Source organism: Lepidochelys olivacea (genome assembly GCF_965140295.1).
Source record: "Lepidochelys olivacea isolate rLepOli2 genome assembly, chromosome: 27".
Taxonomy (NCBI): domain Eukaryota; kingdom Metazoa; phylum Chordata; order Testudines; family Cheloniidae; genus Lepidochelys; species Lepidochelys olivacea.
Window position 1 is genome coordinate 11,332,755 of NC_140437.1, and position 14,279 is coordinate 11,347,033.

Genomic DNA, 14,279 nt, shown 5'->3' on the forward strand with positions numbered 1-14,279 from the left:
CCCGGTGCGCCCCCCTGGCCACGGAATATTCTCCTCCCCCCCCCCCCACCTCCTCCTCCCGAAAATCCGCTCCACCCCCTGCTGATGGCGTGGCTCAGCAAACCCACGGCAAGGGAGCTCTCCCTGGTGCTGATGCTCGAAGCAGCCCTCCCCCCTGTAGGGAGGCCAGCCCCCTTCCCATGACGCGCTTGCAGGAAGGGACAGCCCACAGGCAGGGCTGGGGAGAGGATGGGGTGCTGGGGGAAGAGGAGAGAAGGTCTCTGGACCATAAGGTGGATAGAAAGCTGGCTAGATTGTCGGGCTCAACGGGTAGTGAGCCATGGCTCCATGTCTAGTTGGCAGCCGGTGTCAAGTGGAGTGCCCCAGGGGTCGGTCCTGGGGCCGGTTTTGTTCAATATCTTCATAAATGATCTGGAGGCTGGTGTGGATTGCACCCTCAGCAAGTTTGCAGATGACACTAAACTGGGAGGAGAGGTAGATATGCTGGAGGGTAGGGATAGGATACAGAGGGACCTAGACAAATTAGAGGACTGGGCCAAAAGAAATCTGATGAGGTTCAACAAGGACAAGGGCAGAGTCCTGCACTTAGGACAGAAGAATCCCATGCACCACTGCAGACTCGGGACCGAATGGCTCGGCAGCAGTTCTGCAGAGAAGGACCTAGGGGTGACAGTGGATGAGAAGCTGGATATGAGTCAACAGTATGCCCTTGTGGCCAAGAAGGCCAATGGCATTTTGGGATGTATAAGTAGGGGCATAGCCAGCAGATCAAGGGACGTGATCATTCCCTTCTATTCAACATTGGTGAGGCCTCATCTGGAGTACTGTGTCCAGTTTTGGGCCCCACACTACAAGAAGGATGTGGAAAAATTGGAAAGAGTCCAGCGGAGGGCAACAAAAATGATTAGGGGACTGGAACACATGACTTATGAGGAGAGGCTGAGGGAACTGGGATTGTTTAGTCTGAGGAAGAGAAGAATGAGGCGGGATTTGGTAGCTGCTTTCAACTACCTGAAAGGGAGTTCCAAAGAGGATGGGTCTAGACTGTTCTCAGTCACAGCAGATGACAGAACGTGGAGTAATGGTCTCAAGTTGCAGTGGGGGAGGTTTAGGTTGGAGATTAGGAAAAACTTTTTCACTAGGAGGGTGGTGAAACACTGGAATGAGTTACCGAGGGAGGTGGTGGAATCTCCTTCCTTAGAAGTTTTTAAGGTCAGGCTTGACAAAGCCCCGGCTGGGATGATTTAGTTGGGGATTGGTCCTGCTTTGAGTAGGGGGTTGGACTAGACGACCTCCTGAGGTACCTTCCAACCCTGATATTCTATGATTCTATGATTCCAGGGTCCATCATGCCCTTTTCCCAGGATGGAAGGGATCAGCGCCCTCCGGAGCCCAGCCTTTCCGGAGAGCAGAATCCTCTCTCCAGAAGGCTGGGGATGTTGGGGTCAAAGGAATGGGAATGTGGCACTTTTGTTGCTCAAGGAGAGTTTATTCATGAATGGGGCTTGGGAGGTGGGTAAACAAAGCCCATCCGTCTGTTCTCCAGACCAATGGCCTGAGCCATTCATTTCGGAGCCAGGACCCGGCAGGCCCAGTTCTCGACTCCTAGGGGAGTTGAATAAGGAGTCCAGAGTCTGGAGCCTTGTCCCACTTTCAACCATGGAGGGGATGACTAAAGAATCCAAATTCCGCAAGGGGAAAATCCCAGGTTTTGACATGCACGTGGCTGAATAAGGATTCCAGGCATAATTTAAGTCAGACAACATGAACGAGAGAGCTCTGGCGGTCTGCGTGATGTGGAGAACAGGGGCTACTCCACACAGGGACGGCTGAGCTGGAAATTAAGCTGTAGCAGCCGGAAATGGCCTCTCCACTCACCCTCCACTTCCCTCGCCCTTCACACAGAGGATGTGTGGATTACACCCAAGGGTTACTCACTCACACACAGTATGGATAGGACACAGACTCCAGTTCCCAAGCTTTGATTAAGTCACCCAAAGCTTTTCAGGCCAAGAGAAAATGAACTGCCATTCAGCACTAGCCTGGCACCCACAGGGCCTGGGTTCAATGCCAAGCTCCTTGGGACGGTCTCTTCCCAGTCTGTGAAATAGAGACAGTTATGAAATATTCTAGCCCCTAGGAGCCCCAGTCCTGGACCAGGTCCCATTATGCTAGGTGTAGAAATGGAACAAAAAAAGACAGTCCCTGCTCTTAATACTCCTTCTCCAGGTCTTTCTGTGGAAACTCTTCAGAGCAGGGTCTTTCACTGTGTACGTACTGCACCCAGCACACTGGAGCCCCGATCTCAGTCAGGGCCTGTGAATATAACAGCAACCTAGAAGCTTCTGCCCCCTGCTGCTCCGAGTGGGTACAGCACATTGTGTGTGATGGGCCGGATTCTGGTACCACTTGACTCCCAGGGAGGTTTGCCTAGTGGGAGCGAGGGCGTGCCAGGCAGAGGGCTCGTGGCTGCCGTTCGCCGAAGAGAAATCAAATGGGTGCATCTCTTTATGGGTTTTTTCGGGGAGACGCTTGGACGGGGTGTTCTGCTACTGATTCTGCCTGCAACCCCTTGGGCAAGTCTTTGTCTATTTGTGCCTCAGTTTCCCATCTGGAACATGGGGATAGCAGCGCTGCTTTCCCTACGTCACGGGGATGTCGGGAGGATCGGCGCATTAGAACTTGGGTGGGGCTCAGCTTTCGGAGCAGCCAGTAGCACCCTAGGGTGGGGATCAACGCTCCAAAGCCCCTTGGAGCTAGACAGGGTGCAGCAATCACTTTGCCGAGAGAAATGGGGGGCACAGAGGGTTCTTCATCCCCCCACCCCTATCCAAATTCAAATCTAGTTGCTGGGCTCCTCTTGTGGTGCCTGTTTCTAGTGGGATGCTGAACAAGGGCCTAGTTAATAGGATGTAGGCAGGTGCTTAAGGGTTTTGCTGGCTCAAGTTTTTGAAGGGATGTTCCTGGCTGGGTGTGGGAGGGCAGCACGGCACAGCAAGGGTTAACGGAGCGTCACCATCCCTAGAAGCACTTGCCAGGTCTCCCCGGCCTTTTTAAAGACCTGGCAGAGAGTCTCTGGTGACTGGAGGGTGTGGTGAAGTTGGTCACACTGAGATAACATAGGATCCCTAGGCTCTCCCCATAGATAAGGCTAATCACACAGCTTTGTCTGTCTGTATCTGCAGCAGAAGGCAATCAGCCCTCCCCCCAGGCACCCCACCATCCTCACAGCCTGGCCTGGCCACCTGCCCCAGCACCCCATGGGCAGGGTTTTGTCTCCTTCCCCCCAGGAAAGTTCCAATTTCCTGCAGCCAGGCTCAGCCAATGAAGCTATCCAGTGGCAGCCCTTGGTTTAGCCTGGAGATCAGGGACTGGATCCAGATGCCAGTCATTTGAAACCCAGGGCTCCAGAAGGGCCTGGCAGCGGTTTCTTACACCTGCCATGTAATGGGGTCTGGAGAGACTACAGAGAGTGGGGTCTAGTGGTTAGAAGCAGGGTCAGGCCTCCTGGGTTCTATATCTGTCTCTGGGAAGGAAGTTTCAGAGTAACAGCCATGTTAGTCTGTATCCGCAAAAAGAACAGGAGGACTTGTGGCACCTTAGAGACTAACCAATTTATCTGAGCATAAGCTTTCGTGAGCTACAGCTCACTTCATCGGAGCTTCCTTTTCAAGGAAGTGTGGTCTAGTGGTTAAAGACACAGAAGCATTCCCCCCCCCCCCAGAACTGCATTTTTAGAAAGCCCAGAAACAACCTTGATTTGCTAGAGCACTTTCCTCTGTGGTAACATGGGCCCCCTTTCCCTAGTGCCACCTGCCCCCTCCCTCACCTCCCCAGTCATTCCCCTGACCCTGCAAGCACAGGGCTCCCCTCCCATGGCACAAGTAGGGGAACAGGCCTTAGAATGCACATGTCCCATGTGACCAGATCGGTCTCTTCCTCTGCATCCATTTCATGTGTCACACACACACACACACACACATCCCCCTCTCCACCTCCCTTGAGCTCAGTGACTGCTTCTCCCACACTGCAGGCTGGTTTCTCTTCCCCCCTCGATTTCCTGATGCATCCTCCAAGCCCAGCAGTGAAATAGTCAGATGGGCACTGAGTGCGTGTACACCCCCCACCTTCCCCGGTGTCCATCTGAGCTGCCAAACTGAGAGGGCTGGGGCTCAGAGATCCTCTCTCCTGCCCCCTCCCTCTATCTTTCTTTCCAGCCTAGATCAAGTAGCTGCAGGCTTGTGACATGGATGCAAGTCTCTGCTGCAGACATCCAGCATCCTCAACCCAAGCATTAAAAAAAAAAGTCTGGAGTCAGCCCTCCAAAAAGCACAAGATTGGCTTAAAAGTCATGACATTTTAAGTGATGAGCAAGGTCAGATTTTTTGCATCAGGGTGTTGGAACCTTTTGGGGTCTCATTTTTCAAGCTTTTCGCCGTAGCCGGGGTGGGGGGGCCAACAATATTATTTTGTAAAGAAAAAAAAGGGATGGCTGAGATTCTCACGTAAACAACATGACTCAGGGGTTGGGGGCTTTAAGAAACCCCCAAAAAACACAACTCATGGAAGTTCAGAGGTTACAAAGCCAAAAGGGACCACTGTGACCCTGCACAACACAGGCCATAGGACTTCCCGGAATTAAATTGGCAGCCATCACAGAGCCATCTGATCATTAAGCTCACCACAGTAGGTTACATCAGCACAAACATCCATATCTGTGAAAGGGCTGCTCGCTCCAGAGTATTCCTTTGGGGCCAAGTGGGAACGCCATACAAGCTCTGCCTCAGTTTCCACTTTTCAGCCAGCTTTATAGATTGCAAAGCCAGACAGGACCATTTGTAATCATCCAGTCTCACCTCCTACATAACCCAGGCTAAAGCCAAGGGATCGACCCAGGGTCACACTGTGAGTCTGTGGCAGAACAGGGAGTTGAACCTAGGTTTCTGAGATCCTAGACTAATGCCCTAATCACCAGCCCAGCCTTCCTCACCAGCCCTGTCTTTACTCCACCACCCTTCCTCAGCTAGAGACTTGCAGCAGCTTGGCCCATCACCAGAGTCATTACTGAGAAGGTCCCACCTTCTAGAGTAACCAAGTCCAAAAGGGAACACAAAATAACAGCTTTTCTACCCATTCCTTCTTACAGTCTGTCCTCTGGCCTGCCTGGAATCTTGCCTTGCCCCAGGGCCCCCTTCTCTCTGGCTCAGAGCGGTCAACAGGCAAACCCAATCTGCTGCGGTCCTAATGTTGCAGGGTGTGTTTACACGGCATCCAGGAGCAAACCTCCCAGCCCACTTCAACAGACTCAGGCTCTCAGGGCTTATGCTAGCTGTGACATAGACAATCCTACAGGAACCTTCCTTTTTTCAGCAAGCTTCTCCCAGGCCCCCAGCCCTGCCCTCTCTCTCTTATTTATCCCAGAGGCCTGATTGAGTCACATGGCCTATCTGCTCTACCTGGGGAGGCCAGGGAAGTATCTACTACAGGTGAGGTTGAGTCATCTCCCCTTAAAGGGCCAGCCAGCCTGTGGCAGTTGCCACAGTACCACAGAGATGGTATTTACACTGGGGCAAACCTCCCTAGGCAGGGGTGGATCCTGCAGACAGAGCACCCCTCCCTCTGTGTGTCTGGTGCCTTGTCTCTGTGGGGTATTTCCTGCGACTATCCCGGACATCGCATGCCCACTCGAGCACACCCGTGGTATCCGTGCTGAGAGCAGACAAGCCTCTGATAACCTTTGACCAGCCAGCTGGTCACCCTGACACACTTTGGTGTGACCCTGTGTATTGATAACCTCTGGGGCCAAATGGGCCAGGGCGACATTGGCGTGCCTGATTGGGTGTCTGCACTGTCTTAACCCTTTGTGGGCATGTCGTCTCTCCCATCCTTTGCACACCAATCGAATGGAAAGAAAGCAAGTGGGTGCCAAAGACCCATGTGTGTGAGCCAGACCCTATTCCTATGCACTGTGGTGCGGGTTGTAACACGCAGGGCTCGGAGCTGCGTGTAATGCGTGTAATGCAGGGCTCGTGGTGCGGGTTGTAACACTCAGGGCTTTAAAATGGCTCGGAGCTGTTTCCTGTACGATTTTGTGGCCAGGTCAGCACAGGGGTTCTCCTGCTGCTGTCCCTCTGTGTCCGATCTCTGCTCCTCTCTGTTTCCTGAGCGCTGCCCATTGAGTTGGGAGCCATCCACCCTGTGCTCTCCTCCTCAGACTAAAGCCGGGGCAAAGAGGCACAGGGCACCGGACCAAGGTGACAGCCAGTCGCTGACGCAGAGGTGATGCTAGCCCATTGGGGGCCCTAAGCAGGAATATTTGGGGGGTCCCCCGCACATACAACAAAAGCAAATGCGGGCCCCCTGGAGCTGCCTGAGGCCCTGAGCAGTTGCTTAGTCTGCTTATGCCTAGCCCCGGCTTTTGCTGATGTGCAATAAAACCCGCTTTGAGGGGGTGCCAGAGAACTGCAGTGGCAGGGGGCTGGGCTGCGGCTGGCGATAAGCTCAGTGACATCGGGGTGCAATGGGGCTCCCTTGATTTCAGGGGGTTACTCTGGGTTCACACCAAGGGGGCTGAGAGCAGGAGCCAGCCTGCTGGCTCGGCGTCTCTGCTGTAACTGGCAAACGTGGGTGGGCTGGGGGGAAATGCTGATCTGAAATGAGGGACGGGCGAGAGGTGGGGAGGGGAGGGGAGTTGGTGGAGGGCAAAGGGAAGAAAGGCAGGTGGGGGGAGGGGAAGCAGGTGGAAAGAGGCAGGTGGGTGGGCTGGACTCCCCCATCTCTAGTTGCATATTTTCCTTTGAAAGCATCTGTACCCGGTGAGGACTGAGCATGTGCAATGGGGAACCTGGCACTGGGAGGCCCTGAGTCAGAGAGGGGCGGGCCTCGGTTACTTTCCGAGCTCCAGGGAGGTCTGTTCATTCACCCCCATTCGTTTACCCCTGGCACCCACCCACCCACAGCCACGCACACACCCACATGTGGACGCCCCCGACACACACACTCACACCAGGCCACTCACACTCACGAGTCACGGGTCCCCGTAGCCTGAAGCGTGGGCCAGTCCCCAGAGGTGTGCCCACAGGCTAGCTCACAATTTCGCACATCGCAGACACAGGTCATCCATGTGGCTTAAAATAAGTGGATGGTGCAAAACCAATCTGTGCAGAGCAGCATCACGCTGGCCAGGTTTTGTTCGATTTGGTGCCAGCTGCCGATCGGCCAGGTGGCTGAAATGCGTTTTTCCTGCTGTCTCTTGTGCCTCCGAGGTGCGTCCAGGGCAGCCTGTGAAATCTAGAACAATTTGCACTGACATGCTCCCGTGCTTTTCAACCACTGACCTCAAAGGGCTGTGCAGAGGTGGGGAGGGGCTGATACTGTTTTACAGGTGGGGAAACTGAGGCACGGAAAAGAGGGGAATGTGATTTTCCCAAGGTTACGCAGGGCACAGCTGGGAATGGAATCCTAGGCCAGCGCCCTGTCCAGGCCATCAGGTTGCCTCTCTCACCCTAGGCATGATCCATAGTCGGATGACCAAGCATGGACCACACACCAGCCCCAGACATCAGGAAATGACACACAGGGAGGCTAATAGCCTGGAATCAACAGAAAAGGCACATACTTGATCCCTCTGGGAAGCAGTCCAAGGTTCCCGAGTCAGTCAGTGCCAGAATTGGAGAAGCCTCTTCCTCTGCCTATAATGCCATGTCCCCTGGGCATGGTGGCATGGAGAGAACCTAGTGGTTGGGTTGGCTTTACCGGGGAGTGGGGCTGGTTAGGTGAGCAGGGCTGGGTGGGGTTTGTATCACTCTGCTATTGATGCGAGAAGGGTCAAAAAGGCAGGCGCTGGGAATGAGCAGTAAGGAGCATTGATGGCCATTTGGGGTCCACAAGGTCTCTGCTGAGATGCCAGTTGGAGGGCTGCTGCTGAGCATGCTGGGTACGTCCGGGCAGCCCACACCGGCTGTGCAGCTGAGCATGCTGGGTACCTCCGGGCAGCCCACACCAGCTGCACAGCTGAGCATGCTGGGTACCTCTGGGCAGCCCACACCAGCTGTGCAGCTGAGCATGCTGGGTATGGCCGGGCAGCCCACACCGGCTGTGCAGCTGAGCATGCTGGGTACCTCTGGGCAGCCCACACCAGCTGTGCAGCTGAGCATGCTGGGTATGGCCGGGCAGCCCACACCGGCTGCGCAGCTGAGCATGCTGGGTATCTCTGGGCAGCCCACACCGGCTGCGCAGCTGAGCATGCTGGGTACCTCCGGGCAGCCCACACCGGCTGCGCAGCTGAGCATGCTGGGTACCTCTGGGCAGCCCACACCGGCTGTGCAGCTGAGCATGCTGGGTATCTCTGGGCAGCCCACATCGGCTGCGCAACTGAGCATGCTGGGTACCTCCAGGCAGCCCACACTGGATGCGCAGCTGAGCATGCTGGGTACCTCTAGGCAGCCCACACCGGCTGTGCAGCTGAGCACGCTGGGTACGTCCGGGCAGCCCACACCGGCTGTGCAGCTGAGCATTCTGGGTACCTCCGGGCAGCCCACACCGGCTGTGCAGCTGAGCATTCTGGCTACATCAAAATGTAACGCCCCTGCCATGCTACCTAATGGTCTCAGCAGTGCCCAGAGCTCTCTGCAGCAACAAGGCCCTGCTGACTGTGGTGAGGGACCTGGATTTTGCAGCGGGCTGGACGTTCTGCTCTCACTGCGCAGGTTTCTGCTGAACTGAATGTGCAAATAAAGAATGTGATCAGCAGCCTGATCTCTTGTTATTTATCTTCAGATTCAATACAGTTCCCATTGGTCTTCCCCGACATTGTGAGCATGCCACCGATTTTGTAGTTAACCACCCATGACTGCACTGTGGGGAGAGCTGGCAGCTTGGCCATCTCTACACGGGTTGCTCTCGAGTTTTTTACAACCACGAGGGCTAGAAAGGTAATTCAGAAAGAAGAAATGAAAGCTCCCAGCCTATACCTGCAGTGTAGGGTGGCTCCCATGGCAGATTCCAGGCTGCAAAAATCAGAGATGACAAAAGGCTCTGGTTCTAGATCCACCCGGGTAGAACACGCCGGCCAGGATGTTGGACAGTCCAGGCACATCCTGGAAGATCAGGCGTGCTGTGCATACATGGAGGTAAAACACATCTAGAATGCTTGGCAGCATGGCAAGTGGGTCCTACCTGCATGCGGCTGGGCCATTCAGCAGCATGACAGGTGAGCTCTACCAGGAGCTGCTATTTGGCAATACACTGGGTACGTTCTGCCTTGACATACCTAGAACCTGTGGCTGCACCGCCGGTACATCTAGGTAGAACAACCCTGTTGAGCCGGTGAAAGTTTCAAATGCATCCATGCAGAATGTGCCTGGAACCTGCCCCCAAAGCCCAGTGAAGTCAATGGGAGCGTTTCCTTCAACGTTAGCGGGCCAGGCATCAGGCCCTCGGTGGACTACTGAGCACAGCAGGTCCAAACACCTGGTGTGATGCCCAGCGCACTGGGCGCGTGCTATGCCCCTGGGCTATTCACGGATAACCGTGGTATGGACATGTTAGTAAATACAGGCACGCTTGCAGTGAGATCGGCAGGAGTTGAGCCCTTGCTTCAAATGCCTCACGTAATGTCCGCCAGGGAGATGCCTCACCAGAAGCACTTTTTAAAAAAATCAACAAAATTCGAGAAGAGTTCCCCGCCTCACGTCCGCCCAGGGCTTTCCCCAAAGGGAATCCCCAGAAATTGGTAAACAAGATATTGCAAGGACAGGAGCTGGGCCATCCACACAACCCACCAACAAAAAAAAAAAAAAAAAAGTGCATTAAACCTAATTTGCAAAAGTCAATGAAGTTAGTAGCGGGCGAGAGAGATGGAGGCAAGAGAGATGGGGGCTGGGCAAGGTGGCGGCCATGGCCATGGGCAGGGAGGGGAAGGCTAGGTTCTGCAAGATGGTCTCTCCAGATAGCGCTGTTTACGGGGCTGCAGTAAGGGTGAATCTCTAAGCGGCAGGGGAGCGCGCCGGGCTGGTGGGCCAGAGAGATTAGGAAGGTGAGCATGACTCAGGAGTTTGAAGCGCCTCCGGCTCGATCGCAGGTCTCTTTACCATCTCCCCGGGTGGCAGGCTACCACAGCTGAGCCAGGGGCTCCAGGAGGAGAACCCAGCTGGCAGGCTTGGGAGGCTTCTCGGGATCCCACCGGGCACTGGTAGGTCAGTTCGCTCATTCGCTCGCCCTTGGGATGGAGCTGCACGGGGAGTGTGGCTGAGTGGGTGGAGTCTGGGGGGGGAGGGGGCGGAGAGGGGTGTTGGTGTCTTCACCTGGGGGAGCTTAGGGGGGAGAAGGGCCATGAGGGCAGCTCACTGGTATCTCTGGAGGGAGTTGGACTGGCAGACACTCTAATGCAATGGGGTTCGAGATCGGCTAAGGAGATGATCTGCTCGGAGGTCGGAAAGCTGTGTGGCTCCTTCCCCCCCCGCCCCGGGAATGCTGCGGGGTTTGGAGGCTGCTCGGAAGTCTGGCGAGTGTTAGCCCCCAATCCTAGCCGGAGGCCAAGCAGAACCATTCCCCCCTCTCAGATCCCTCCCCATATTTCCTGTTGGATACGGGGCTCCCTGCCATTTCCTGTGCTCAGCTGGTGTGTCGTTTGGGCAGCTGCCTTGCGGTGATGGTGCTGGCTGCGACTTGGGTGACCAGATGTCCCGATTTTATAGGGACTGTCCCGATAGTCGGAGCTTTTTTTTATATAGAGGACTATTACTCCCCACCCCGGTCCCAATTTTTCACACGTGCTGACTGCTCACCCTCGCTGTGACTTTATGGACATGGGCACTGTGCCCGGGTCACTGAGACCAGAGTCTGCCCCTTGGCGTGTAAAGAAATTGGGGGGCTGGTCACAGAGGTTGGCGTGAAAGGGGCTGTGAAGAGCTCAGGCCAGCAGAGGAGGGAGGGTAGCCACAGAAGTGGAGTTGGCTGTTCACGGAGGCCCCGAGGACCTTCCTGGGGCTGACGGAGGGTCCTGCTGGAGTTGCAGGGCCGGGAGTGGGGTTCTGCAGGAGAAAGGGGAAGCTGAGCACGCCCAGTGGCTTGCTGTTGCCTCCATCCAAACCCAACCGACTGCTGAGCTCCTGTGGCCTGGCATTCCCCCGTAGGCCTGGGGATCGGAGCGGCTGGTTGTCTCTCCAGGGCTGGCTGACACAGCTCGTGGCCCTGCCTTTGAAGCCCAGAGCTGGGGGGAAGCTGCGAATCACCCCAGCTCGGCTTAGCTTGCATGGAGACCTGGTTCTCTGGCAGGCACCCCAGTCCCGTGCCAGGGCTTGGGGGTAGGGGGAACTGGTCACCTTGGTGAGTTTTCTCCATGGGGATGTTGATTGTTTAACGGCTGTTGCTTGTGAGGTGCCCAGAAGGGCACAGGCTGAGAGGCAGGAGCCATCTCAGGGCTCTATACTGTGGCACTGGGGGGTATAGATTCTATACTGTGGGTCTCAGGGCTCTATACTGTGACACTGGGGGTATAGATTCTATACTGTGGGTCACAGGGCTCTATACTGTGACACTGGGGGTATAGATTCTATACTGTGGGTCTCAGGGCTCTATACTGTGGCACTGGGGGGTATAGATTCTATACTGTGGGTCACAGGGCTCTATACTGTGACACTGGGGGTATAGATTCTATACTGTGGGTCACAGGGCTCTATACTGTGACACTGGGGGTATAGATTCTATACCGTGGGTCTCAGGGCTCTATACTGTGGCACTGGGGGTATAGATTCTATACCGTGGGTCTCAGGGCTCTATACTGTGACACTGGGGGTATAGATTCTATACCGTGGGTCACAGGGCTCTATACTGTGACACTGGGGGTATAGATTCTATACTGTGGGTCACAGGGCTCTATACTGTGGCACTGGGGGTATAGATTCTATACTGTGGGTCACAGGGCTCTATACTGTGGCACTGGGGGTATAGATTCTATACTGTGGGTCACAGGGCTCTATACTGTGGCACTGGGGGTATAGATTCTATACTGTGGGTCTCAGGGCTCTATACTGTGGCACTGGAGGTATAGATTCTATACCGTGGGTCTCAGGGCTCTATACTGTGACACTGGGGGTATAGATTCTATACCGTGGGTCTCAGGGCTCTATACTGTGACACTGGGGGTATAGATTCTATACCGTGGGTCTCAGGGCTCTATACTGTGACACTGGGGGTATAGATTCTATACCGTGGGTCTCAGGGCTCTATACTGTGACACTGGGGGTATAGATTCTATACCGTGGGTCTCAGGGCCATATTTGGGGCAGGGGGGTACAGATTCTGTACTGCGGATCACTGCTATACACAGTGGCCTCAGTGTCATTTGCTGGGTCAAGGGATGTCAATCGTTCCAGCACCTGAGCCCTGCTGAGGGGGAGAGATAGCCCCTCCCCCATCTCCCCCCTTCCCTACTCCCCCAGCCCTTTCCCACTGTCGGTTCTTTTTGTGCCATTTCACCCCTGACCCCCTCTGGGCTCTGGCTGGGCCCGGCTCATGCTGCAGTTTAACTGGTGTGTCTCCCAGGGGAGGCACGGAGCTGCCCCTCTTTTGGGGATTCCTGGAGCTGGGCTACTAAGAGGGATGTTCTCTACTGACCCCCCAGCTCAGAATCAAGGAGGGGAAGGGAGGGGGTGGGGGTTGGCTGCACAGAGGGGCTCAGCCCATGGACTATCAGCATGGTGCAGAACACAGCAGCCAGGTGCTGATGCAATATCCGCCCCCTCCTCCCTCCTCCTCTAAGTGCCGGGAACGCCCTTTACTCCAAAGCATTTTGCAAACAGAGCTCGCTTTGCCCACTGCTGAAATGCAGCCAGCTCTGGGGAGGGGCGTGGAGCTGTTCTATTGTGCACAGCCAGGCCACGCGAGAGCTTCTGGGCAAAGACAGAAGGCTCTGTGGGAGTCTGGAGCGGCACAGCCAGAAGTGGGGCAGTGGGCTAAAACCGCCCGCTCTCGCGAAAAGAAAACGCGTCGTGACATCGTCAACGATCACGCAAGGCCAGATGGGGCGTTGGCTCAGTGCTGGCCAAGTGCCGTGGGCTGTGTGACTCCCTGCAGCCCCTGGGGATTTCCAAGCTTAGCCACAAAGTGCGCCCCAAGAGGGATGCTGCCTCGCCCTGCCGGCCCTGCAGCGCTTATGAGCTGACGGGCTCTCCGGGTGCAGACCGTGTGTCCCCGTGTGAGCTCACGTCTCATGGCCACGCACTGTGACCCAGGTCCTGGCTGCACACACATGACAGATCCCCAGCAGCACACGGAGCTGCTGAGCTTATGGTTCTCCCGGTATCAGTCATGCCACCAGGCAGGCAATACAGGGCTGGACCCCGAATGCTTCGCTACCCCATTCCCCCTCTAGCCCATCACCCACCTACCAGGCTGGCCACGTCTTCAGTGAATTCCCCGGGATATTCATCCTACGTTTTCTCTGCGTGTGCCCCATCCCCTACGAGGCTGCAGCGAGCTTGCTAGTTCTCTGCAGTATCCTGTGACAGGGACCCTCCAGCTCTCCCCCCCGCCCCCCCTGCTCTCATGGGCAACTCCTTCCTGGGGGGAGGGATAGCTCAGTGGTTTGAGCATTGGCCTGCTAAGCCCAGGGTTGTGAGTTCAGTCCTTGAGGGGGGCCATTTAAGGATCTGGGGCAAAAACTGGGGATTGGTCCTGCTTTGAGCAGAGGGTTGGACTAGATGACCTCCTGAGGTCTCTTCCAACCCCGATAGTCTATGATTCGTGGCCAGGGCAGGGAAGCCCAGTTATCTGACCCAGAACCTCCTACTGGCCATATGCTCGGGGTTTCCCAGAGCCAGGCACTGCCATACAGGGAATCGATGGGCCCTTGCAGTGCCGGGGAGGGGCAGGGGGCTCTGAAAATTCATCCCGGAGACCTCTCTGAGGCAGGCAGGAGCAACTAACGATCCTAATGGGCTAACGCCAGGCTAGCTGGAGTCCAGACCCTTAGCGCCCCAGAGGCCGCTCACAGGGCTGCAGGACCGGGCCCAGCCAGCTCTGAAAATGGCCTAAGTACATCTGGCAAAGGATGCCCCAAGTCCGAGGTCAAAAGGCGAGGCAAGATTCTGCCTTCAGGCAAGTGTGAGACAGTGGGTTAGCATGTGATTGTGTCGCCTTCTAGTGGCTGACCCTGCTACTGCACTAGCCTGCCACTTCTGGAAAATCTGCTTTTTGCTCAGGCGTCAGAGGGCTGTCCTGTACGCCTGGTGCTGGATGGTCCCAGGTTTGATTCTCACTGATGAGCAGGGTGTCTG

The 14,279-nt window shown here is 55.7% G+C and overlaps 1 protein-coding gene across 3 annotated transcripts in view; it reads left to right on the top strand.

Annotated features, from left to right (window-relative positions):
- Window positions 1–10,050: 10,050 nt before the first annotated feature.
- The window catches only part of SLC4A1 (solute carrier family 4 member 1 (Diego blood group)), a 41,591-nt gene continuing 37,362 nt past the window's right edge, over window positions 10,051–14,279 (top strand). For 2 of the 3 annotated variants that reach the window (XR_014709792.1, XM_084616031.1), the window contains exon 1: window positions 10,051–10,192. The gene's annotated coding sequence lies outside the window, so the exon portion shown is untranslated. Of the gene's footprint in view, window positions 10,197–14,279 lie in introns of all 3 variants that reach the window. The other variant, XM_084616032.1, reaches the window with a different exon arrangement.